At 47.1% G+C, this 25,731-nt stretch overlaps 5 non-coding genes and 9 pseudogenes across 5 annotated transcripts; all 14 read right to left on the reverse strand.

Moving 5' to 3' along the window:
• Nucleotides 1–6,867: 6,867 nt before the first annotated feature.
• LOC130129297 (5S ribosomal RNA) lies at nucleotides 6,868–6,987 on the reverse strand (annotated as a pseudogene).
• A 702-nt stretch (nucleotides 6,988–7,689) lies between these two features.
• LOC130129313 (5S ribosomal RNA) lies at nucleotides 7,690–7,809 on the reverse strand (annotated as a pseudogene).
• A 703-nt stretch (nucleotides 7,810–8,512) lies between these two features.
• LOC130129316 (5S ribosomal RNA) lies at nucleotides 8,513–8,622 on the reverse strand (annotated as a pseudogene).
• A 702-nt stretch (nucleotides 8,623–9,324) lies between these two features.
• On the reverse strand, nucleotides 9,325–9,434 carry LOC130129393 (5S ribosomal RNA; annotated as a pseudogene).
• A 699-nt stretch (nucleotides 9,435–10,133) lies between these two features.
• On the reverse strand, nucleotides 10,134–10,253 carry LOC130129304 (5S ribosomal RNA; annotated as a pseudogene).
• A 705-nt stretch (nucleotides 10,254–10,958) lies between these two features.
• LOC130129332 (5S ribosomal RNA) lies at nucleotides 10,959–11,078 on the reverse strand. The gene has a single exon (XR_008812006.1). It is a non-coding gene; the product is annotated as a 5S ribosomal RNA (ribosomal RNA).
• Nucleotides 11,079–18,492: 7,414 nt separating this feature from the next.
• On the reverse strand, nucleotides 18,493–18,612 carry LOC130129305 (5S ribosomal RNA; annotated as a pseudogene).
• Nucleotides 18,613–19,318: 706 nt separating this feature from the next.
• Nucleotides 19,319–19,438, reverse strand: LOC130129344 (5S ribosomal RNA). The gene has a single exon (XR_008812007.1). It is a non-coding gene; the product is annotated as a 5S ribosomal RNA (ribosomal RNA).
• Nucleotides 19,439–20,140: 702 nt separating this feature from the next.
• Nucleotides 20,141–20,250, reverse strand: LOC130129352 (5S ribosomal RNA; annotated as a pseudogene).
• A 703-nt stretch (nucleotides 20,251–20,953) lies between these two features.
• Nucleotides 20,954–21,073, reverse strand: LOC130129222 (5S ribosomal RNA; annotated as a pseudogene).
• A 702-nt stretch (nucleotides 21,074–21,775) lies between these two features.
• Nucleotides 21,776–21,895, reverse strand: LOC130129203 (5S ribosomal RNA). Its single transcript, XR_008811984.1, has one exon. It is a non-coding gene; the product is annotated as a 5S ribosomal RNA (ribosomal RNA).
• Nucleotides 21,896–22,594: 699 nt separating this feature from the next.
• Nucleotides 22,595–22,714, reverse strand: LOC130129257 (5S ribosomal RNA; annotated as a pseudogene).
• Nucleotides 22,715–23,416: 702 nt separating this feature from the next.
• LOC130129204 (5S ribosomal RNA) lies at nucleotides 23,417–23,536 on the reverse strand. The gene has a single exon (XR_008811985.1). It is a non-coding gene; the product is annotated as a 5S ribosomal RNA (ribosomal RNA).
• Nucleotides 23,537–24,235: 699 nt separating this feature from the next.
• LOC130129355 (5S ribosomal RNA) lies at nucleotides 24,236–24,355 on the reverse strand. Its single transcript, XR_008812008.1, has one exon. It is a non-coding gene; the product is annotated as a 5S ribosomal RNA (ribosomal RNA).
• Nucleotides 24,356–25,731: the final 1,376 nt, after the last annotated feature.

The raw sequence follows: 25,731 nt of genomic DNA on the forward strand, positions 1-25,731 counted from the left end.
CTGTGACATAAAGCTAACTAAGATAAAGCCACTGAGAAGACTTTTTACTGGTTTCTGACCCAAATGTTTGTCTGGTTTCACCTATACGTCAGATTTTTCAATTGGAATTCAGTAAAAGAAAATCAAAGTACTTTGAGATGATCGTAGGGCGGAATAAAAGGCTTACAGCACCTGGTATTCCCAGGCGGTCTCCCATCCAGGTACTAACCAGGCCCGACCTTGCTTTAGCTTCCGAGATCGGACGAGATCGGGCGTTATTTTTTTTTTGTCTTTTATTATGAAAATATATTTTTGGGAACAAAAATACATTTTTGATTGCATGTATTGTCCATCAATTCCACATTGTTACATTTGTTTTACACTTTGTTTCGCTTACACAAGATAGTATCCGTCTCTCTTTATACATAAAATAAAGCCATGCTTTCCAAATCATCAACTTAAATCATCGCTTTGGAACCAGAACAGAAAATGAAACAAATCAGCCCTTTTGAACAAACCTTAGACTGTGTTTTTAAAAGAAAGTGACATTAAAACACCACTTTGAGATTTTAAATGACACACATTCCACATTAAACAGAATGATCCCATCCTCCCCTTAACTTCAATAAAACATAACAGAGAAAGTTAAAAGAAAACCGTAACGCGTCTTTAACTCTGTTTATATTTACACTTCCAATAATCATCATTTTCCGTTCACATCATTTCAGACTTTTTCCTCCCCTCCCTCCCTCCCTCCCTCACCAGTTCCACACAATCTCCCCCCTCCTGTTGAGGGAGAGGAGGTGGCTGTCTCTGATGAAGAGCCGGGTGAAGTCCGCATCGCCGTGCGTCAGTCTGTAATGTGTTTGTTTTTTGACCATGTTTTTGAAAATGTTCCAAACCGGGATGATTCTGCGTTCAAAGTGCGCAATGTTCCGACGTGATTTGACGGCCCACCGGGCGTGACTTAAGAGGAATTTGCACAGCGCTGCGTTCTTCACCCTGCTCTTCTCCCACACTCCAAACACAAAGAATACATCCCACGAATCCCCGCTGTCCCAAATTAATCCCAGTTTGTTGACTAAGCACTTTTTCAGGGTTTCAAAGAAGCTCGCCAGCTCCGAGCAGTGGCGGTACATGTGCAATAGTGTTTCAGGCAGCAGGCCACAGACGTCGCACTCCCTGCCGACCCCCTTGTCAAACTGGTGCAGAATAACGTTAGTGAACACTTTGTTGTGTCGGATTTTGTAGTCGTTGTCTTCTGCCTCAATGCTGTTCCCTCTCACCCTCCATTGTCCCCAGATTTGTCCCACATTCAAATTGGGCATAACTTTGCCCCAGGACGGCAGAGAGGTCGGACGTTGCGACGCCTGTGCCAGAAACTTTTCATAGATCTGTTTGCTTGTCAACCTGTGTATACTCCTCCACTCTCCTCCTTGCTCCACCAACATGGCTGGGAGCTCCCCCTCTCTGTTCTGTACCACTCTCCGCTCTATGGTTGTCCGCCATTCTTTTGGGATGCTTTCCTTTAAGTCGTTATAATAGCTTGTTGTCTCCGTAATTTTGGCCTCATAGTTTATCTCCTTTATACTGTCATATATGGCTTGGGGGGGGAGAAAACCCGGCATCAGTTCATACATGACGTCCTTCAACTGGACCAAACCTGCTGTTAACATGTCATTATTACATAGAAGCTTACCTGTCTTTTGAATTTTCTTATTTAGAAAGATTGGCATTTCTCTGATGACGTTTACCGAGTCACATGCATAGTCTATATGCTTTAGAAATTCCGCGTGAGCGGACAGGACTTCTCTATAGAAACCTGGAAGCCCCGCCATCATCGGTCGCTTTAGTTGCATCAGCAGCACAAAATCGCCTATGTGAAATACCTTGTTTATGAAGTAAGCCATCAGGCTTTTCCAGCCGTGGGCTGTGGAGTCACACAGATATTTTTGCACAGTTTTGATCCTGAACGCCCTTTTTTTGCTTTCTATATCTACTAATTGAAGTCCTCCCTCTCTGTACTTACTTATTAATGTTTTTCGTGCTATTTTACTTACTTTTGCCCTCCACAAAAAATTGGTTATAATTTCATTTATTCTGTTTAATACCCATAAGGGTAGTTCTATAACTGTTAATGTATAGTTTAGTTTTGACAATATTAAGTTGTTTAGAACCACTACTCTACCTTTGAGTTTTAGGTCTCTCAGTTTCCAATAATTTAGACATTTTTCTATTTTACTAATAATTTCCATCCATGACAGATCACGAGCTGCCACTACATCTTTACCGATGTAGGTACCTAGAATTTTTATATGCTTGCTTTGTATTTTAAAAGGTGTGGTCTCCTGCTGAGGCTCAGCCATGTTAATGAACATGATTTCTGACTTACCTACATTTATGCGGGAGCCAGAGGCTCGACCGTACATGTTTATTACTTCGATTGCTCTCTCTATGCTTGCCATGTCCTTTACTGTTAGGGTGGTGTCATCAGCAAATTGCTGGACGACACAGGATCCTCCCCCTGGTAACTCAATACCTCTAATACCCTTGTCTTGTTTTAATAGAATTCCTAGTGGCTCTGCTATTATTGTGTACAGGATTGAGGATAGTGGACAGCCTTGTCTGACCGACCTTTCCAGAGGAAACGCATCAGTGGTTGCACCGTTGCATTTGACCTTACCTGTAGCTTTGCTATATAATAATTTTACCCAAGTTAGAAATCTGTCTCCAAAACCTACCTTCTCCAGTACATTAAACATAAATTGATGCTCTACTCGGTCAAAGGCTTTATTGAAGTCAATGGCCAGAAGGACACCTGCTTGATCTGTCTCTTTTAAATACTCCACCACATCTCTTATGGTGCGTACTGTGTCAGTGACTTCTCTCCCTGGCACACTATAAGCCTGGGTGGCTTCTATTATTGTATGTAATATTTGTTTGACTCTGTTTGCCAATATTTTCATTAGTATTTTGTAGTCATTGTTCAACAGAGTAATGGGCCTATAATTTGTTAGTTTATTCTTCTCCCCTTTCTTAAAAATTAAAGTGATCAAGCCTAGAGTCATTGACTCCGGTACCTTCTGTTCTTTTTCCATTGTTTTATACAATTTCAGTAGTGTTGGTTTGAGCGTGTTGCAGAAAGCTTTATAGAAGTTTGCCGTCAACCCATCACTACCTGGGCTTTTATTTGACATCATTTGATTTATTGCACACTCTATATCTTCCTCAGTTATTTCCTGTTCACACGCTGATTTATCCTCATCATTTAATTTAGCAGTCATCTCTTCCAATATGTCATTTGTAGCTTGTATGTCTGAACTCTCAGTTTTAAACAAGTCACTATAAAAAGTTTGTACTGTTTCCAGAATGTCTACGAAATTGGTCACTACTTTACCTTCTTTATTTTTGATTTCTTGCAAATAACACTGATTTTGTTTCCTTTTTTCCAAGTTGAGGAAAAAAGCTGTACTTTTCTCCCCTTCTACTGCATATTGAGCACGGCTCCTCACTATAGCACCTTCACATTTTATCCTTTCAATTTCATTTATTTCATTTTGAATATTCACAAGCCTTTCAACATTGACAACCGGTTGTGCATTTAATTTAGCAATTGTATTTCTTAATGATCTTTCTTTTTCTCTAGTTTTAAAGTTCAATCTTTTCGCAAACTGAATACTTTTTTGTTTAATTCTCACTTTTAATTTCTCCCACCCCTCTATGATATTTTCCCCAAACTCAGGCTGTGAACATTCAAATGAGATCAATTTAGAGATGCATTCAACATAATCCCTTCTGTTCAGCAGGCTAGCATTAAGGTGCCACACGCCTCCCCCCCTCCCCCTCCTTTTACCCCCCATTCCCACACGCAGGATGGCATGATCACTAATGAAATTTAAACAATAGCGCACAGTATCGAAAAGGTCGATCTGCGGTTTCTTGACTAAACAAAAATCAATCCGACTTTGCCGTACAGTGTCCATTTGTGGCTGTACTCTCGAGTACTCTCGTGTTATGGGATTTCTGGTTCTCCATAAATCACAGAAATTATTCTTGGCCATAAACAGATTCAGGGCCGCTCTGGAACAGTCGTGTTTATAGCTACCGTTATCGCTAATGTCAAGCCTGCTCATCTTGACATTGAAATCCCCAACTATGATGTCACAGTCTTTAGCTATGATATTCAATTCTCGAAAGAAAGAAGACCTGTCCCCCTCGTGGTTGGGCGCATAAATGTTCAGTAATTTGTAGACAGTGTCTTCAAAAACAAAGCCCACTTTAACCCACCTCCCCCCAATGTCTTTGTCTATTAGAGTGGCATCAGCCTCAATGTGGCTACTCACCATGATGCTTACTCCTCGTGCCCGCTGAGTCCCATGGCTTGAAAAGTAGGATCCAGGCCACCTTTTCTTGCACTGAGTTTCACAGTCAGTGTCCCAGTGGGTTTCTTGGAGACAGATTATTTCTGCATCACACATTTTTACGACTTTAGTGAACTTGTCCATGTCACGTAGTCCACGTACGTTGAATGATGCTATTTTGACCATGGTGAGTGGGAAAGACAGAGAAAAATAATCCCCAAACAAAAAACATGATGCACACCCTTTTCAGTCCATTATTATTTACCCCTCTTAGTCTTGCCCTTTCTGCTTGTTCCCTCTTCCCTCCCCTTACTAACTCCATCCCATTCCGAAGCCTTAGGGTTCGGCTGTCGTCTCTCACTCCCCTGCCCGTGTAGAGGCCCTCTCTGCCCCGGCTGCCCGCAAGGCAAGGACGCAAGGCTGGCCGAACTGCCCTCCCTCTGGTTGCTGCGGCTCCTGTCCCCTGATGTTGTTACAGCCTGACCCCTCAGCGACCCGTGCGCCAGAGTGGAGACGCTCGTCGGCATCCTCCCCACCCTCTCAGAGGCCGCAGTCAAACCGCCGCTTCCTCTTTTCTCCTCCTCCTCCTCCTCTTCCTCCTCGACCTCGCTCTCCTCCTCCATCTCATGGCGTGCAGCTGACTGGGGCCCCTCTGCTTCGCCATCAGTCGCAATGCCATCAGGATGATTTCCTGTCTCCGTCTCCTCTGCTCCCCCCTCCACTCCCTCGCCGGTGTCCCTCTCTGTCTCCTCTTTGGGATCTGCTCCAGGCATGGCTGCGCATTCTCGTGCGTAGTGTCCGATCTCCCCACACTTGAAGCACTTGAACTCCGGGCACTCCCGTAGGATGTGTCCGGGCTGGAGGCACAGCCTGCAAACTTTAGATTGATTATCGTGCAGCACTCTGAAGTATTCAATCCCTTCCAGCGTCTCAAATTTGGTGCTGTAAGGTAAAGAGGAGACATTTTCATTGAAACGGACTTTGAGGAATCTCGTCCCGTCAAAAACGTCCGTCCCGGCCCACTTCCTCCGCTTGATAGGAGACACCGGCTCCACGCCCCACTGCTCCAGTTTAGTAACAATTTGATTGTCTGTGACATACAGGGGAAGGTTCAAAAAGGAGACGATCCTGGTGTCCCTCGTAACTTCCGATGCCACAACTCTGGAGTTTCTAATCTTGAAGCCGTCCAGCAGTCTTGTTTTCCCTTTCGGGTTACTCATCGTGAGCTCCCATCGCTTGTCGCTTTTCGACCTGCAGCCCAATACTCTCCCACACGTGTTGTCAACCGCACGCAGAAGCTCCATCATGGAGATTTTGTCTTCTCCCTCCACGTCCACATTAACCACCAGGTCTCTGTCCATCTCTCTCCCTTCCCCCTCCCTCCCCGCCGCTCCCGCTGCGACCGCCGTCTCTTTCACCAACCCCATTGCTGTGGCCCCTCCACCTCGTCTCTCTTTTCGTTTCTCCGCTCGACTCTCCACCACCACAAATTCTCCTCTCTCCCCCTTCTCCATCACGCTTTCTGCCTCAGTCGGATTCGCGTCCTGCTGGGGCTTCTTTGTTTCCGCCGCTATACCTCCATTTTGTTTGTCCGTCTGCCCGTCGTCGTAAGTCTTGTCCGGTCCGAGTGTCCTTGCCGTCTGTGCCATTTTCGTGCTTCTAAAGCCACAAAAGTTTCCCCCGTGCAGCAGAAAGCTGCTGGGGGGGAGTTAGAAACGTGATTTTCAGAGACTGCTCTCGTTTCCCCGTCGATTTAATGTCTTTTTCGTCCGCTCCGCCGCCACCACGCCAACCCGGAAGTTATCAGAGTGGTATGGCCGTAAGCCGTCAAGCTTGAGTCTTGCAGCTTTTTCATAGATGAGTTGGCCGCCGACCTTCTTCTTTCTGTTGGCAGCTTGTTTCACCACTTTCATCTTATGACAATCTCCATCACATCCTATCGCTTTTGCTGTCCAAGAAGTCACGTTTGTAATGTAAAAATATGACTTAAAGTGTCACGTATCAGGAGCGAACCCAAAAGCAGACGGGACAACCAGGTAAGGGAGAATCAAGTCGTTATTGAAGTAACCGATCTCACGGGTGGAGCAGGAGTCGGCTCAGTGGCAGGTAGGCAAGCAGGCAGGCAAGCAGGCAGAAGTCCATGAAAGGCGACGTTCCAGCCAAGACTGGACCACAGTGGAGGCTTTTTAAGGGTGATGATCGCGTTGATGTCAAGGGCGAGAGGCTGTGACAGCGAACGCTTAGATGTCAAGGCAAGTCCAGGGAGAGAGGCTGTGACAGGGGGGGTCAGCAGGTGTCAGGGGCAAACGCTTTGATGTCAAGGGCGAGAGGCTGTGACCGCGAACGCTTTGATGTCGAGGGCGAGAGGCTGTGACATAAAGCTAACTAAGATACAGCCATTGAGAAGACTTTTTACTGGTTTCTGACCCAAATGTTTGTCTGGTTTCACCTATACGTCAGATTTTTCAATTGGAATTCAGTAAAAGAAAATCAAAGTACTTTGAGATGATCGTAGGGCGGAATAAAAGGCTTACAGCACCTGGTATTCCCAGGCGGTCTCCCATCCAGGTACAAACCAGGCCCGACCTTACTTTAGCTTCCGAGATCGGACGAGATCGGGCGATATCAGGCTGGTATGGCCGTAAGGCGTCAAGCTTGAGTCTTGCAGCTTTTTCATAGATGAGTTGGCCGCCGACCTTCTTCTTTCTGTTGGCAGCTTGTTTCACCACTTTCATCTTATGACAAACTCCATCACATCCTATCGCTTTTGCTGTCCAAGGTGTCACGTTTCTAATTTAAAAATATGACTTAAAGTGTCACGTATCAGGAGCGAACCCAAAAGCAGACGGGACAACCAGGTAAGGGAGAATCAAGTCGTTATTGAAGTAACCGATCTCACGGGTGGAGCAGGAGTCGGCTCAGTGGCAGGTAGGCAAGCAGGCAGGCAAGCAGGCAGAAGTCCATGAAAGGCGACGTTCCAGCCAAGACTGGACCACAGTGGAGGCTTTTTAAGGGTGATGATCGCGTTGATGTCAAGGGCGAGAGGCTGTGACAGCGAACGCTTAGTTGTCAAGGCAAGTCCAGGGAGAGAGGCTCTGACAGGGGGGGTCAGCAGGTGTCAGGGGCAAACGCTTTGATGTCAAGGGCGAGAGGCTGTGACCGCGAACGCTTTGATGTCGAGGGCGAGAGGCTGTGACATAAAGCTAACTAAGATACAGAAATTGAGAAGACTTTTTACTGGTTTCTGACCCAAATGTTTGTCTGGTTTCACCTATACGTCAGATTTTTCAATTGGAATTCAGTAAAAGAAAATCAAAGTACTTTGAGATGATCGTAGGGCGGAATAAAAGGCTTACAGCACCTGGTATTCCCAGGCGGTCTCCCATCCAGGTACTAACCAGGCCGGACCTTACTTTAGCTTCCGAGATCGGACGAGATCGGGCGTTATCAGGCTGGAATGGCCGTAAGGCGTCAAGCTTGAGTCTTGCAGCTTTTTCATAGATGAGTTGGCCGCCGACCTTCTTCTTTCTGTTGGCAGCTTGTTTCACCACTTTCATCTTATGACAAACTCCATCACATCCTATCGCTTTTGCTGTCCAAGAAGTCACGTTTGTAATGTAAAAATATGACTTAAAGTGTCACGTATCAGGAGCGAACCCAAAAGCAGACGGCACAACCAGGTAAGGGAAGAATCAACTTTTTATTGAAGTAACCGATCTCACGGGTAGAGCAGGAGTCGGCTCAGTGGCAGGTAGGCAAGCAGGCAGGCAAGCAGGCAGAAGTCCATGAAAGGCGACGTTCCAGCCAAGACTGGACCATAGTGGAGGCTTTTTAAGGGTGATGATCGCGTTGATGTCAAGGGCGAGAGGCTGTGACAGCGAACGCTTAGTTGTCAAGGCAAGTCCAGGGAGAGAGGCTCTGACAGGGGGGGTCAGCAGGTGTCAGGGGCAAACGCTTTGATGTCAAGGGCGAGAGGCTGTGACCGCGAACGCTTTGATGTCGAGGGCGAGAGGCTGTGACATAAAGCTTACTAAGATACAGCCATTGAGAAGACTTTTTACTGGTTTCTGACCCAAATGTTTGTCTGGTTTCACCTATACGTCAGATTTTTCAATTGGAATTCAGTAAAAGAAAATCAAAGTACTTTGAGATGATCGTAGGGCGGAATAAAAGGCTTACAGCACCTGGTATTCCCAGGCGGTCTCCCATCCAGGTACTAACCAGGCCCGACCTTGCTTTAGCTTCCGAGATCGGGCGTTATCAGGCTGGTATGGCCGTAAGCCGTCGAGCTTGAGTCTTGCAGCTTTTTCATAGATGATTTGGCCGCCGACCTTCTTCTTTCTGTTGGCAGCTTGTTTCCCCACTTTCATCTTATGACAAACTCCATCACATCCTATCGCTTTTGCTGTCCAAGGAGTCACGTTTGTAATTTAAAAATATGACTTAAAGTGTCACGTATCAGGAACGAACCCAAAAGCAGACGGGACAACCAGGTAAGGGAGAATCAAGTCGTTATTGAAGTAACCGATCTCACGGGTAGAGCAGGAGTCGGCTCAGTGGCAGGTAGGCAAGCAGGCAGGCAAGCAGGCAGAAGTCCATGAAAGGCGACGTTCCAGCCAAGACTGGACCACAGTGGAGGCTTTTTAAGGGTGATGATCGCGTTGATGTCAAGGGCGAGAGGCTGTGACAGCGAACGCTTAGATGTCAAGGCAAGTCCAGGGAGAGAGGCTGTGACAGGGGGGGTCAGCAGGTGTCAGGGGCAAACGCTTTGATGTCAAGGGCGAGAGGCTGTGACCGTGAACGCTTTGATGTCGAGGGCGAGAGGCTGTGACATAAAGCTAACTAAGATACAGCCATTGAGAAGACTTTTTACTGGTTTCTGACCCAAATGTTTGTCTGGTTTCACCTATACGTCAGATTTTTCAATTTGAATTCAGTAAAAGAAAATCAAAGTACTTTGAGATGATCGTAGGGCGGAATAAAAGGCTTACAGCACCTGTTATTCCCATGCGGTCTCCCATCCAGGTACTAACCAGGCCCGACCTTACTTTAGCTTCCGAGATCGGGCGATATCAGGCTGGTATGGCCGTAAGCCGTCAAGCTTGAGTCTTGCAGCTTTTTCATAGATGAGTTGGCCGCCGACCTTCTTCTTTCTGTTGGCAGCTTGTTTCACCACTTTCATCTTATGACAAACTCCATCACATCCTATCGCTTTTGCTGTCCAAGAAGTCACGTTTGTAATGTAAAAATATGACTTAAAGTGTCACGTATCAGGAGCGAACCCAAAAGCAGACGGCACAACCAGGTAAGGGAAGAATCAACTTTTTATTGAAGTAACCGATCTCACGGGTAGAGCAGGAGTCGGCTCAGTGGCAGGTAGGCAAGCAGGCAGGCAGGCAGAAGTCCATGAAAGGCGACGTTCCAGCCAAGACTGGACCATAGTGGAGGCTTTTTAAGGGTGATGATCGCGTTGATGTCAAGGGCGAGAGGCTGTGACAGCGAACGCTTAGTTGTCAAGGCAAGTCCAGGGAGAGAGGCTCTGACAGGGGGGGTCAGCAGGTGTCAGGGGCAAACGCTTTGATGTCAAGGGCGAGAGGCTGTGACCGCGAACGCTTTGATGTCGAGGGCGAGAGGCTGTGACATAAAGCTAACTAAGATACAGAAATTGAGAAGACTTTTTACTGGTTTCTGACCCAAATGTTTGTCTGGTTTCACCTATACGTCAGATTTTTCAATTGGAATTCAGTAAAAGAAAATCAAAGTACTTTGAGATGATCGTAGGGCGGAATAAAAGGCTTACAGCACCTGGTATTCCCAGGCGGTCTCCCATCCAGGTACTAACCAGGCCGGACCTTACTTTAGCTTCCAAGATCGGACGAGATCGGGCGTTATCAGGCTGGTATGGCCGTAAGCCGTCAAGCTTGAGTCTTGCAGCTTTTTCATAGATGAGTTGGCCGCCGACCTTCTTCTTTCTATTGGCAGCTTGTTTCACCACTTTCATCTTATGACAAACTCCATCACATCCTATCGCTTTGCTGTCCAAGGAGTCACGTTTGTAATTTAAAAATATGACTTAAAGTGTCACGTATCAGGAACGAACCCAAAAGCAGACGGGACAACCAGGTAAGGGAGAATCAAGTCTTTATTGAAGTAACCGATCTCACGGGTAGAGCACGAGTCGGCTCAGTGGCAGGTAGGCAAGCAGGCAGGCAGGCAAGCAGGCAGAAGTCCATGAAAGGCGACGTTCCAGCCAAGACTGGACCACAGTGGAGGCTTTTGAAGGGTGATGATCGCGTTGATGTCAAGGGCGAGAGGCTTTGACAGCGAACGCTTAGATGTCAAGGCAAGTCCAGGGAGAGAGGCTGTGACAGGGGGGGTCAGCAGGTGTCAGGGGCAAACGCTTTGATGTCAAGGGCGAGAGGCTGTGACCGCGAACGCCTTGATGTCAAGGGCGAGAGGCTGTGACATAAAGCTAACTAAGATACAGCCATTGAGAAGACTTTTTACTGGTTTCTGACCCAAATGTTTGTCTGGTTTCACCTATACGTCAGATTTTTCAATTGGAATTCAGTAAAAGAAAATCAAAGTACTTTGAGATGATCGTAGGGCGTAATAAAAGGCTTACAGCACCTGGTATTCCCAGGCGGTCTCCCATCCAGGTACTAACCAGGCCCGACCTTGCTTTAGCTTCCGAGATCGGACGAGATCGGGCGTTATCAGGCTGGTATGGCCGTAAGCCGTCGAGCTTGAGTCTTGCAGCTTTTTCATAGATGATTTGGCCGCCGACCTTCTTCTTTCTGTTGGCAGCTTGTTTCCCCACTTTCATCTTATGACAAACTCCATCACATCCTATCGCTTTTGCTGTCCAAGGAGTCACGTTTGTAATTTAAAAATATGACTTAAAGTGTCACGTATCAGGAACGAACCCAAAAGCAGACGGGACAACCAGGTAAGGGAGAATCAAGTCGTTATTGAAGTAACCGATCTCACGGGTAGAGCAGGAGTCGGCTCAGTGGCAGGTAGGCAAGCAGGCAGGCAAGCAGGCAGAAGTCCATGAAAGGCGACGTTCCAGCCAAGACTGGACCACAGTGGAGGCTTTTAAAGGGTGATGATCGCGTTGATGTCAAGGGCGAGAGGCTGTGACAGCGAACGCTTAGATGTCAAGGCAAGTCCAGGGAGAGAGGCTGTGACAGGGGGGGTCAGCAGGTGTCAGGGGCAAACGCTTTGATGTCAAGGGCGAGAGGCTGTGACCGCGAACGCTTTGATGTCGAGGGCGAGAGGCTGTGACATAAAGCTAACTAAGATACAGCCATTGAGAAGACTTTTTACTGGTTTCTGACCCAAATGTTTGTCTGGTTTCACCTATACGTCAGATTTTTCAATTGGAATTCAGTAAAAGAAAATCAAAGTACTTTGAGATTATCGTAGGGCGGAATAAAAGGCTTACAGCACCTGGTATTCCCAGGCGGTCTCCCATCCAGGTACTAACCAGGCCGGACCTTACTTTAGCTTCCAAGATCGGACGAGATCGGGCGTTATTTTTTTTTGTCTTTTATTATGAAAATATATTTTTGGGAACAAAAATACATTTTTGATTGCATGTATTGTCCATCAATTCCACATTGTTACATTTGTTTTACACTTTGTTTCGCTTACACAAGATAGTATCCGTCTCTCTTTATACATAAAATAAAGCCATGCTTTCCAAATCATCAACTTAAATCAGCGCTTTGGAATCAGAACAGAAAATGAAACAAATCAGCCCTTTTGAACAAACCTTAGACTGTGTTTTTAAAAGAAAGTGACATTAAAACACCACTTTGAGATTTTAAATGACACACATTCCACATTAAACAGAATGATCCCATCCTCCCCTTAACTTCAATAAAACATAACAGAGAAAGTTAAAAGAAAACCGTAACGCGTCTTTAACTTTGTTTATATTTACACTTCCAATAATCATCATTTTCCGTTCACATCATTTCAGACTTTTTCCTCCCCTCCCTCCCTCCCTCCCTCCCTCCCTCACCAGTTCCACACAATCTCCCCCCTCCTGTTGAGGGAGAGGAGATGGCTGTCTCTGATGAAGAGCCGGGTGAAGTCCGCATCGCCGTGCGTCAGTCTGTAATGTGTTTGTTTTTTGACCATGTTTTTGAAAATGTTCCAAACCGGGATGATTCTGCGTTCAAAGTGCGCAATGTTCCGACGTGATTTGACGGCCCACCGGGCGTGACTTAAGAGGAATTTGCACAGCGCTGCGTTCTTCACCCTGCTCTTCTCCCACACTCCAAACACAAAGAATACATCCCACGAATCCCCGCTGTCCCAAATTAATCCCAGTTTGTTGACTAAGCACTTTTTCAGGGTTTCAAAGAAGCTCGCCAGCTCCGAGCAGTGGCGGTACATGTGCAATAGTGTTTCAGGCAGCAGGCCACAGACGTCGCACTCCCTGCCGACCCCCTTGTCAAATTGGTGCAGAATAACGTTAGTGAACACTTTGTTGTGTCGGATTTTGTAGTCGTTGTCTTCTGCCTCAATGCTGTTCCCTCTCACCCTCCATTGTCCCCAGATTTGTCCCACATTCAAATTGGGCATAACTTTGCCCCAGAACGGCAGAGAGGTCGGACGTTGCGACGCCTGTGCCAGAAACTTTCCATAGATCTGTTTGCTTGTCAACCTGTGTATACTCCTCCACTCTCCTCCTTGCTCCACCAACATGGCTGGGAGCTTCCCCTCTCTGTTCTGTACCACTCTCTGCTCTATGGTTGTCCGCCATTCTTTTGGGATGCTTCCCTTTAAGTCGTTATAATAGCTTGTTGTCTCCGTAATTTTGGCCTCATAGTTTATCTCCTTTATACTGTCATATATGGCTTGGGGGGGGAGAAAACCCGGCATCAGTTCATACATGACGTCCTTCAACTGGACCAAACCTGCTGTTAACATGTCATTATTACATAGAAGCTTACCTGTCTTTTGAATTTTCTTATTTAGAAAGATTGGCATTTCTCTGATGACGTTTACCGAGTCACATGCATAGTCTATATGCTTTAGAAATTCCGCGTGAGCGGACAGGACTTCTCTATAGAAACCTGGAAGCCCCGCCATCATCGGTCGCTTTAGTTGCATCAGCAGCACAAAATCGCCTATGTGAAATACCTTGTTTATGAAGTAAGCCATCAGGCTTTTCCAGCCGTGGGCTGTGGAGTCACACAGATATTTTTGCACAGTTTTGATCCTGAACGCCCTTTTTTTGCTTTCTATATCTACTAATTGAAGTCCTCCCTCTCTGTACTTACTTATTAATGTTTTTCGTGCTATTTTACTTACTTTTGCCCTCCACAAAAAATTGGTTATAATTTCATTTATTCTGTTTAATACCCATAAGGGTAGTTCTATAACTGCTAATGTATAGTTTAGTTTTGACAATATTAAGTTGTTTAGAACCACTACTCTACCTTTGAGTTTTAGGTCTCTCAGTTTCCAATAATTTAGACATTTTTCTATTTTACTAATAATTTCCGTCCATGACAGATCACGAGCTGCCACTACATCTTTACCGATGTAGGTACCTAGAATTTTTATATGCTTGCTTTGTATTTTAAAAGGTGTGGTCTCCTGCTGAGGCTCAGCCATGTTAATGAACATGATTTCTGACTTACCTACATTTATGCGGGAGCCAGAGGCTCGACCGTACATGTTTATTACTGCCATTGCTCTCTCTATGCTTGCCATGTCCTTTACTGTTAGGGTGGTGTCATCAGCAAATTGCTGGACGACACAGGATCCTCCCCCTGGTAACTCAATACCTCTAATACCCTTGTCTTGTTTTAATAGAATTCCTAGTGGCTCTGCTATTATTGTGTACAGGATTGAGGATAGTGGACAGCCTTGTCTGACCGACCTTTCCAGAGGAAACGCATCAGTGGTTGCACCGTTGCATTTGACCTTACCTGTAGCTTTGCTATATAATAATTTTACCCAAGTTAGAAATCTGTCTCCAAAACCTACCTTCTCCAGTACATTAAACATAAATTGATGCTCTACTCGGTCAAAGGCTTTATTGAAGTCAATGGCCAGAAGGACACCTGCTTGATCTGTCTCTTTTAAATACTCCACCACATCTCTTATGGTGCGTACTGTGTCAGTGACTTCTCTCCCTGGCACACTATAAGCCTGGGTGGCTTCTATTATTGTATGTAATATTTGTTTGACTCTGTTTGCCAATATTTTCATTAGTATTTTGTAGTCATTGTTCAACAGAGTAATGGGCCTATAATTTGTTAGGTCATCCTTCTCCCCTTTCTTAAAAATTAAAGTGATCAAGCCTAGAGTCATTGACTCCGGTACCTTCTGTTCTTTTTCCATTGTTTTATACAATTTCAGTAGTGTTGGTTTGAGCGTGTTGCAGAAAGCTTTATAGAAGTTTGCCGTCAACCCATCACTACCTGGGCTTTTATTTGACATCATTTGATTTATTGCACACTCTATATCTTCCTCAGTTATTTCCTGTTCACACGCTGATTTATCCTCATCATTTAATTTAGCAGTCATCTCTTCCAATATGTCATTTGTAGCTTGTATGTCTGAACTCTCAGTTTTAAACAAGTCACTATAAAAAGTTTGTACTGTTTCCAGAATGTCTACGAAATTGGTCACTACTTTACCTTCTTTATTTTTGATTTCTTGCAAATAACACTGATTTTGTTTCCTTTTTTCCAAGTTGAGGAAAAAAGCTGTACTTTTCTCCCCTTCTACTGCATATTGAGCACGGCTCCTCACTATAGCACCTTCACATTTTATCCTTTCAATTTCATTTATTTCATTTTGAATATTCACAAGCCTTTCAACATTGACAACCGGTTGTGCATTTAATTTAGCAATTGTATTTCTTAATGATCTTTCTTTTTCTCTAGTTTTAAAGTTCAATCTTTTCGCAAACTGAATACTTTTTTGTTTAATTCTCACTTTTAATTTCTCCCACCCCTCTATGATATTTTCCCCAAACTCAGGCTGTGAACATTCAAATGAGATCACTTTAGAGATGCATTCAACATAATCCCTTCTGTTCAGCAGGCTAGCATTAAGGTGCCACACGCCTCCCCCCCTCCCCCTCCTTTTACCCCCCATTCCCACACGCAGGATGGCATGATCACTAATGAAATTTAAACAATAGCGCACAGTATCGAAAAGGTCGATCTGCGGTTTCTTGACTAAACAAAAATCAATCCGACTTTGCCGTACAGTGTCCATTTGTGGCTGTACTCTCGAGTACTCTCGTGTTATGGGATTTCTGGTTCTCCATAAATCACAGAAATTATTCTTGGCCATAAACAGATTCAGGGCCGCTCTAGAACAGTCGTGTTTATAGCTACCGTTATCGCTAATGTCAAGCCTGCTCATCTTGACATTGAAATCCCCAACTATGATGTCACAGTCTTTAGCTATGATATTCAATTCTCGAAAGAAAGAAGACCTGTCCCCCTCGTGGTTGGGCGCATAAATGTTCAGTAATTTGTAGACAGTGTCTTCAAAAACAAAGCCCACTTTAACCCACCTCCCCCCAATGTCTTTGTCTATTAGAGTGGCATCAGCCTCAATGTGGCTACTCACCATGATGCTTACTCCTCGTGCCCGCTGAGTCCCATGGCTTGAAAAGTAGGATCCAGGCCACCTTTTCTTGCACTGAGTTTCACAGTCAGTGTCCCAGTGGGTTTCTTGGAGACAGATTATTTCTGCATCACACATTTTTACGACTTTAGTGAACTTGTCCATGTCACGTAGTCCACGTACGTTGAATGATGCTATTTTGACCATGGTGAGTGGGAAAGACAGAGAAAAATAATCCCCAAACAAAAAACATGATGCACACCCTTTTCAGTCCATTATTATTTACCCCTCTTAGTCTTGCCCTTTCTGCTTGTTCCCTCTTCCCTCCCCTTACTAACTCCATCCCATTCCGAAGCCTTAGGGTTCGGCTGTCGTCTCTCACTCCCCTGCCCGTGTAGAGGCCCTCTCTGCCCCGGCTGCCCGCAAGGCAAGGACGCAAGGCTGGCCGAACTGCCCTCCCTCTGGTTGCTGCGGCTCCTGTCCCCTGATGTTGTTACAGCCTGACCCCTCAGCGACCCGTGCGCCAGAGTGGAGACGCTCGTCGGCATCCTCCCCACCCTCTCAGAGGCCGTAGTCAAACCGCCGCTTCCTCTTTTCTCCTCCTCCTCCTCTTCCTCCTCGACCTCGCTCTCCTCCTCCATCTCATGGCGTGCAGCTGACTGGGGCCCCTCTGCTTCGCCATCAGTCGCAATGCCATCAGGATGATTTCCTGTCTCCGTCTCTTCTGCCCCGTCCTCCACTCCCTCGCCGGTGTCCCTCTCTGTCTCCTCTTTGGGATCTGCTCCAGGCATGGCTGCGCATTCTCGTGCGTAGTGTCCGATCTCCCCGCACTTGAAGCACTTGAACTCCGGGCACTCCCGTAGGATGTGTCCGGGCTGGAGGCACAGCCTGCAAACTTTAGATTGATTATCGTGCAGCACTCTGAAGTATTCAATCCCTTCCAGCGTCTCAAATTTGGTGCTGTAAGGTAAAGAGGAGACATTTTCATTGAAACGGACTTTGAGGAATCTCGTCCCGTCAAAAACGTCCGTCCCGGCCCACTTCCTCCGCTTGATAGGAGACACCGGCTCCACGCCCCACTGCTTCAGTTTAGTAACAATTTGATTGTCTGTGACATACAGGGGAAGGTTCAAAAAGGAGACGATCCTGGTGTCCCTCGTAACTTCCGATGCCACCACTCTGGAGTTTCTAATCTTGAAGCCGTCCAGCAGTCTTGTTTTCCCTTTCGGGTTACTCATCGTGAGCTCCCATCGCTTGTCGCTTTTCGACCTGCAGCCCAATACTCTCCCACACGTGTTGTCAACCGCACGCAGAAGCTCCATCATGGAGATTTTGTCTTCTCCCTCCACGTCCACATTAACCACCAGGTCTCTATCCATCTCTCTCCCTTCCCCCTCCCTCCCCGCCGCTTCCGCTGCGACCGCCGTCTCTTTCACCAACCCCATTGCTGTGGCCCCTCCACCTCGTCTCTCTTTTCGTTTCTCCGCTCGACTCTCCACCACCACAAATTCTCCTCTCTCCCCCTTCTCCATCACGCTTTCTGCCTCAGTCGGATTCGCGTCCTGCTGGGGCTTCTTTGTTTCCGCCGCTATACCTCCATTTTGTTTGTCCGTCTGCCCGTCGTCGTAAGTCTTGTCCGGTCCGAGTGTCCTTGCCGTCTGTGCCATTTTCGTGCTTCTAAAGCCACAAAAGTTTCCCCCGTGCAGCAGAAAGCTGCTGGGGGGGAGTTAGAAACGTGATTTTCAGAGACTGCTCTCGTTTCCCCGTCGATTTAATGTCTTTTTCGTCCGCTCCGCCGCCACCACGCCAACCCGGAAGTTATCAGAGTGGTATGGCCGTAAGCCGTCAAGCTTGAGTCTTGCAGCTTTTTCATAGATGATTTGGCCGCCGACCTTCTTCTTTCTGTTGGCAGCTTGTTTCCCCACTTTCATCTTAAGACAAACTCCATCACATCCTATCGCTTTTGCTGTCCAAGGAGTCACGTTTGTAATTTAAAAATATGACTTAAAGTGTCACGTATCAGGAACGAACCCAAAAGCAGACGGGACAACCAGGTAAGGGAGAATCAAGTCGTTATTGAAGTAACCGATCTCACGGGTAGAGCAGGAGTCGGCTCAGTGGCAGGTAGGCAAGCAGGCAGGCAAGCAGGCAGAAGTCCATGAAAGGCGACGTTCCAGCCAAGACTGGACCACAGTGGAGGCTTTTAAAGGGTGATGATCGCGTTGATGTCAAGGGCGAGAGGCTGTGACAGCGAACGCTTAGATGTCAAGGCAAGTCCAGGGAGAGAGGCTGTGACAGGGGGGGTCAGCAGGTGTCAGGGGCAAACGCTTTGATGTCAAGGGCGAGAGGCTGTGACCGCGAACGCTTTGATGTCGAGGGCGAGAGGCTGTGACATAAAGCTAACTAAGATACAGCCATTGAGAAGACTTTTTACTGGTTTCTGACCCAAATGTTTGTCTGGTTTCACCTATACGTCAGATTTTTCAATTGGAATTCAGTAAAAGAAAATCAAAGTACTTTGAGATGATCGTAGGGCGGAATAAAAGGCTTACAGCACCTGGTATTCCCAGGCGGTCTCCCATCCAGGTACTAACCAGGCCGGACCTTACTTTAGCTTCCAAGATCGGACGAGATCGGGCGTTATCAGGCTGGTATGGCCGTAAGCCGTCAAGCTTGAGTCTTGCAGCTTTTTCATAGATGAGTTGGCCGCCGACCTTCTTCTTTCTATTGGCAGCTTGTTTCACCACTTTCATCTTATGACAAACTCCATCACATCCTATCGCTTTTGCTGTCCAAGGAGTCACGTTTGTAATTTAAAAATATGACTTAAAGTGTCACGTATCAGGAACGAACCCAAAAGCTGACGGGACAACCAGGTAAGGGAGAATCAAGTCTTTATTGAAGTAACCGATCTCACGGGTAGAGCAGGAGTCGGCTCAGTGGCAGGTAGGCAAGCAGGCAGGCAGGCAAGCAGGCAGAAGTCCATGAAAGGCGACGTTCCAGCCAAGACTGGACCACAGTGGAGGCTTTTTAAGGGTGATGATCGCGTTGATGTCAAGGGCGAGAGGCTTTGACAGCGAACGCTTAGATGTCAAGGCAAGTCCAGGGAGAGAGGCTGTGACAGGGGGGGTCAGCAGGTGTCAGGGGCAAACGCTTTGATGTCAAGGGCGAGAGGCTGTGACCGCGAACGCTTTGATGTCAAGGGCGAGAGGCTGTGACATAAAGCTAACTAAGATACAGCCATTGAGAAGACTTTTTACTGGTTTCTGACCCAAATGTTTGTCTGGTTTCACCTATACGTCAGATTTTTCAATTGGAATTCAGTAAAAGAAAATCAAAGTACTATGAGATGATCGTAGGGCGGAATAAAAGGCTTACAGCACCTGGTATTCCCAGGCGGTCTCCCATCCAGGTACTAACCAGGCCCGACCTTGCTTTAGCTTCCGAGATCGGACGAGATCGGGCGTTATCAGGCTGGTATGGCCGTAAGCCGTCGAGCTTGAGTCTTGCAGCTTTTTCATAGATGAGTTGGCCGCCGACCTTCTTGTTTCTGTTGGCAGCTTGTTTCCCCACTTTCATCTTATGACAAACTCCATCACATCCTATCGCTTTTGCTGTCCAAGGAGTCACGTTTGTAATTTAAAAATATGACTTAAAGTGTCACGTATCAGGAACGAACCCAAAAGCAGATGGGACAACCAGGTAAGGGAGAATCAAGTCGTTATTGAAGTAACCGATCTCACGGGTAGAGCAGGAGTCGGCTCAGTGGCAGGTAGGCAAGCAGGCAGGCAAGCAGGCAGAAGTCCATGAAAGGCGACGTTCCAGCCAAGACTGGACCACAGTGGAGGCTTTTTAAGGGTGATGATCGCGTTGATGTCAAGGGAGAGAGGCTGTGACAGCGAACGCTTAGATGTCAAGGCAAGTCCAGGGAGAGAGGCTGTGACAGGGGGGGTCAGCAGGTGTCAGGGGCAAACGCTTTGATGTCAAGGGCGAGAGGCTGTGACCGCGAACGCTTTGATGTCGAGGGCGAGAGGCTGTGACATAAAGCTAACTAAGATACAGCCATTGAGAAGACTTTTTACTGGTTTCTGACCCAAATGTTTGTCTGGTTTCACCTATACGTCAGATTTTTCAATTGGAATTCAGTAAAAGAAAATCAAAGTACTTTGAGATGATCGTAGGGCGGAATAAAAGGCTTACAGCACCTGGTATTCCCAGGCGGTCTCCCATCCAGGTACTAACCAGGCCCGACCTTACTTTAGCTTCCGAGATCGGGCGATATCAGGCTGGTATGGCCGTAAGCCGTCAAGCTTGAGTCTTGCAGCTTTTTCATAGATGAGTTGGCCGCCGACCTTCTTGTTTCTGTTGTCAGCTTGTTTCCCCACTTTCATCTTATGACAAACTCCATCACATCCTATCGCTTTTGCTGTCCAAGAAGTCACGTTTGTAATGTAAAAATATGACTTAAAGTGTCACGTATCAGGAGCGAACCCAAAAGCAGACGGCACAACCAGGTAAGGGAAGAATCAACTTTTTATTGAAGTAACCGATCTCACGGGTAGAGCAGGAGTCGGTTCAGTGGCAGGTAGGCAAGCAGGCAGGCAGGCAAGCAGAAGTCCATGAAAGGCGACGTTCCAGCCAAGACTGGACCATAGTGGAGGCTTTTTAAGGGTGATGATCGCGTTGATGTCAAGGGCGAGAGGCTGTGACAGCGAACGCTTAGTTGTCAAGGCAAGTCCAGGGAGAGAGGCTCTGACAGGGGGGGTCAGCAGGTGTCAGGGGCAAACGCTTTGATGTCAAGGGCGAGAGGCTGTGACCGCGAACGCTTTGATGTCGAGGGCGAGAGGCTGTGACATAAAGCTAACTAAGATACAGCCATTGAGAAGACTTTTTACTGGTTTCTGACCCAAATGTTTGTCTGGTTTTACCTATACGTCAGATTTTTCAATTGGAATTCAGTAAAAGAAAATCAAAGTACTTTGAGATGATCGTAGGGCGGAATAAAAGGCTTACAGCACCTGGTATTCCCAGGCGGTCTCCCATCCAGGTACTAACCAGGCCGGGCCTTGCTTTAGCTTCCGAGATCGGACGAGATCGGGCGTTATCAGGCTGGTATGGCCGTAAGCCGTCGAGCTTGAGTCTTGCAGCTTTTTCATAGATGATTTGGCCGCCGACCTTCTTCTTTCTGTTGGCAGCTTGTTTCCCCACTTTCATCTTATGACAAACTCCATCACATCCTATCGCTTTTGCTGTCCAAGGAGTCACGTTTGTAATTTAAAAATATGACTTAAAGTGTCACGTATCAGGAACGAACCCAAAAGCAGACGGGACAACCAGGTAAGGGAGAATCAAGTCGTTATTGAAGTAACCGATCTCACGGGTAGAGCAGGAGTCGGCTCAGTGGCAGGTAGGCAAGCAGGCAGGCAAGCAGGCAGAAGTCCATGAAAGGCGACGTTCCAGCCAAGACTGGACCACAGTGGAGGCTTTTAAAGGGTGATGATCGCGTTGATGTCAAGGGCGAGAGGCTGTGACAGCGAACGCTTAGATGTCAAGGCAAGTCCAGGGAGAGAGGCTGTGACAGGGGGGGTCAGCAGGTGTCAGGGGCAAACGCTTTGATGTCAAGGGCGAGAGGCTGTGACCGCGAACGCTTTGATGTCGAGGGCGAGAGGCTGTGACATAAAGCTAACTAAGATACAGCCATTGAGAAGACTTTTTACTGGTTTCTGACCCAAATGTTTGTCTGGTTTCACCTATACGTCAGATTTTTCAATTGGAATTCAGTAAAAGAAAATCAAAGTACTTTGAGATTATCGTAGGGCGGAATAAAAGGCTTACAGCACCTGGTATTCCCAGGCGGTCTCCCATCCAGGTACTAACCAGGCCCGACCTTACTTTAGCTTCCGAGATCGGACGAGATCGGGCGATATCAGGCTGGTATGGCCGTAAGCCGTCAAGCTTGAGTCTTGCAGCTTTTTCATAGATGAGTTGGCCGCCGACCTTCTTGTTTCTGTTGTCAGCTTGTTTCACCACTTTCATCTTATGACAAACTCCATCACATCCTATCGCTTTTGCTGTCCAAGAAGTCACGTTTGTAATGTAAAAATATGACTTAAAGTGACACGTATCAGGAGCGAACCCAAAAGCAGACGGCACAACCAGGTAAGGGAAGAATCAACTTTTTATTGAAGTAACCGATCTCACGGGTAGAGCAGGAGTTGGCTCAGTGGCAGGTAGGCTAGCAGGCAGGCAGGCAGAAGTCCATGAAAGGCGACGTTCCAGCCAAGACTGGACCATAGTGGAGGCTTTTTAAGGGTGATGATCGCGTCGATGTCAAGGGCGAGAGGCTGTGACAGCGAACGCTTAGTTGTCAAGGCAAGTCCAGGGAGAGAGGCTCTGACAGGGGGGGTCAGCAGGTGTCAGGGGCAAACGCTTTGATGTCAAGGGCGAGAGGCTGTGACCGCGAACGCTTTGATGTCGAGGGCGAGAGGCTGTGACATAAAGCTAACTAAGATACAGAAATTGAGAAGACTTTTTACTGGTTTCTGACCCAAATATTTGTCTGGTTTTACCTATACGTCAGATTTTTCAATTGGAATTCAGTAAAAGAAAATCAAAGTACTTTGAGATGATCGTAGGGCGGAATAAAAGGCTTACAGCACCTGGTATTCCCAGGCGGTCTCCCATCCAGGTACTAACCAGGCCGGACCTTACTTTAGCTTCCGAGATCGGACGAGATCGGGCGTTATCAGGCTTGTATGGCCGTAAGCCGTCAAGCTTGCGTCTTGCAGCTTTTTCATAGATGAGTTGGCCGCCGACCTTCTTCTTTCTGTTGGCAGCTTGTTTCCCCACTTTCATCTTATGACAAACTCCATCACATCCTATCGCTTTTGCTGTCCAAGGAGTCACGTTTGTAATTTAAAAATATGACTTAAAGTGTCACGTATCAGGAACGAACCCAAAAGCAGACGGGACAACCAGGTAAGGGAGAATCAAGTCGTTATTGAAGTAACCGATCTCACGGGTAGAGCAGGAGTCGGCTCAGTGGCAGGTAGGCAAGCAGGCAGGCAAGCAGGCAGAAGTCCATGAAAGGCGACGTTCCAGCCAAGACTGGACCACAGTGGAGGCTTTTTAAGGGTGATGATCGCGTTGATGTCAAGGGCGAGAGGCTGTGACAGCGAACGCTTAGATGTCAAGGCAAGTCCAGGGAGAGAGGCTGTGACAGGGGGGGTCAGCAGGTGTCAGGGGCAAACGCTTTGATGTCAAGGGCGAGAGGCTGTGACCGCGAACGCTTTGATGTCGAGGGCGAGAGGCTGTGACATAAAGCTAACTAAGATACAGCCATTGAGAAGACTTTTTACTGGTTTCTGACCCAAATGTTTGTCTGGTTTCACCTATACGTCAGATTTTTCAATTGGAATTCAGTAAAAGAAAATCAAAGTACTTTGAGATGATCGTAGGGCGGAATAAAAGGCTTACAGCACCTGGTATTCCCAGGCGGTCTCCCATCCAGGTACTAACCAGGCCCGACCTTACTTTAGCTTCCGAGATCGGACGAGATCGGGCGATATCAGGCTGGTATGGCCGTAAGCCGTCAAGCTTGAGTCTTGCAGCTTTTTCATAGATGAGTTGGCCGCCGACCTTCTTGTTTCTGTTGTCAGCTTGTTTCACCACTTTCATCTTATGACAAACTCCATCACATCCTATCGCTTTTGCTGTCCAAGAAGTCACGTTTGTAATGTAAAAATATGACTTAAAGTGTCACGTATCAGGAGCGAACCCAAAAGCAGACGGCACAACCAGGTAAGGGAAGAATCAACTTTTTATTGAAGTAACCGATCTCACGGGTAGAGCAGGAGTCGGCTCAGTGGCAGGTAGGCAAGCAGGCAGGCAGACAGAAGTCCATGAAAGGCGACGTTCCAGCCAAGACTGGACCATAGTGGAGGCTTTTTAAGGGTGATGATCGCGTTGATGTCAAGGGCGAGAGGCTGTGACAGCGAACGCTTAGTTGTCAAGGCAAGTCCAGGGAGAGAGGCTGTGACAGGGGGGGTCAGCAGGTGTCAGGGGCAAACGCTTTGATGTCAAGGGCGAGAGGCTGTGACCGCGAACGCTTTGATGTCGAGGGCGAGAGGCTGTGACATAAAGCTAACTAAGATTCAGCCATTGAGAAGACTTTTTACTGGTTTCTGACCCAAATGTTTGTCTGGTTTCACCTATACGTCAGATTTTTCAATTGGAATTCAGTAAAAGAAAATCAAAGTACTTTGAGATGATCGTAGGGCGGAATAAAAGGCTTACAGCACCTGGTATTCCCAGGCGGTCTCCCATCCAGGTACTAACCAGGCCCGACCTTGCTTTAGCTTCCGAGATCGGACGAGATCGGGCGTTATCAGGCTGGTATGGCCGTAAGCCGTCGAGCTTGAGTCTTGCAGCTTTTTCATAGATGATTTGGCCGCCGACCTTCTTATTTCTGTTGGCAGCTTGTTTCCCCACTTTCATCTTATGACAAACTCCATCACATCCCATCGCTTTTGCTGTCCAAGGAGTCACGTTTGTAATTTAAAAATATGACTTAAAGTGTCACGTATCAGGAACGAACCCAAAAGCAGACGGGACAACCAGGTAAGGGAGAATCAAGTCTTTATTGAAGTAACCGATCTCACGGGTAGAGCAGGAGTCGGCTCAGTGGCAGGTAGGCAAGCAGGCAGGCAGGCAGGCAGGCAGAAGTCCATGAAAGGCGATGTTCCAGCCAAGACTGGACCACAGTGGAGGCTTTTTAAGGGTGATGATCGCGTTGATGACAAGGGCGAGAGGCTGTGACAGCGAACGCTTAGATGTCAAGGCAAGTCCAGTGAGAGAGGCTGTGACAGGGGGGTCAGCAGGTGTCAGGGGCAAACGCTTTGATGTCAAGGGCGAGAGGCTGTGACCGCGAACGTTTTGATGTCGAGGGCGAGAGGCTGTGACATAAAGCTAACTAAGATACAACCATTGAGAAGACTTTTTACTGGTTTCTGACCCAAATGTTTGTCTGGTTTCACCTATACGTCAGATTTTTCAATTGGAATTCAGTAAAAGAAAATCAAAGTACTTTGAGATGATCGTAGGGCGGAATAAAAGGCTTACAGCATCTGGTATTCCCAGGCGGTCTCCCATCCAGGTACTAACCAGGCCCGACCTTGCTTTAGTTTCCGAGATCGGACGTTATCAGGCTGGTATGGCCGTAAGCCGTCGAGCTGGAGTCTTGCAGCTTTTTCATAGATGAGTTGGCCGCCGACCTTCTTCTTTCTGTTGTCAGCTTGTTTCACCACTTTGATCTTATGACAAACTCCATCACATCCTATCGCTTTTGCTGTCCAAGGAGTCACGTTTGTAATTTAAAAATATGACTTAAAGTGTCACGTATCAGGAACGAAGCCAAAAGCAGACGGCACAACCAGGTAAGGGAAGAATCAAGTTTTTATTGAAGTAACCGATCTCACGGGTAGAGCAGAGGAGTCGGCTCAGTGGCAGGTAGGCAAGCAGGCAGGCAGGCAGAAGTCCATGAAAGGCGACGTTCCAGCCAAGACTGGACCACAGTGGAGGCTTTTTAAGGGTGATGATCGCGTTGATGTCAAGGGAGAGCGGCTGACTGCTTTGATGGCCAGCTGGTGTCAGGGGCGAGAGGCTGTGACAGCGAACGCTTTGATGTCAAGGCAAGTCCAAGGAGAGAGGCTATGACATGGGGGGTCGTCAGGGGCAAACGCTTTGATGCCAAGGGCGAGAGGCTGTGACCGCGAACGCTTTGATG

The sequence above is a fragment of the Lampris incognitus genome, chromosome 18, assembly GCF_029633865.1.
Source record: "Lampris incognitus isolate fLamInc1 chromosome 18, fLamInc1.hap2, whole genome shotgun sequence".
Taxonomy (NCBI): Eukaryota; Metazoa; Chordata; class Actinopteri; order Lampriformes; family Lampridae; genus Lampris; species Lampris incognitus.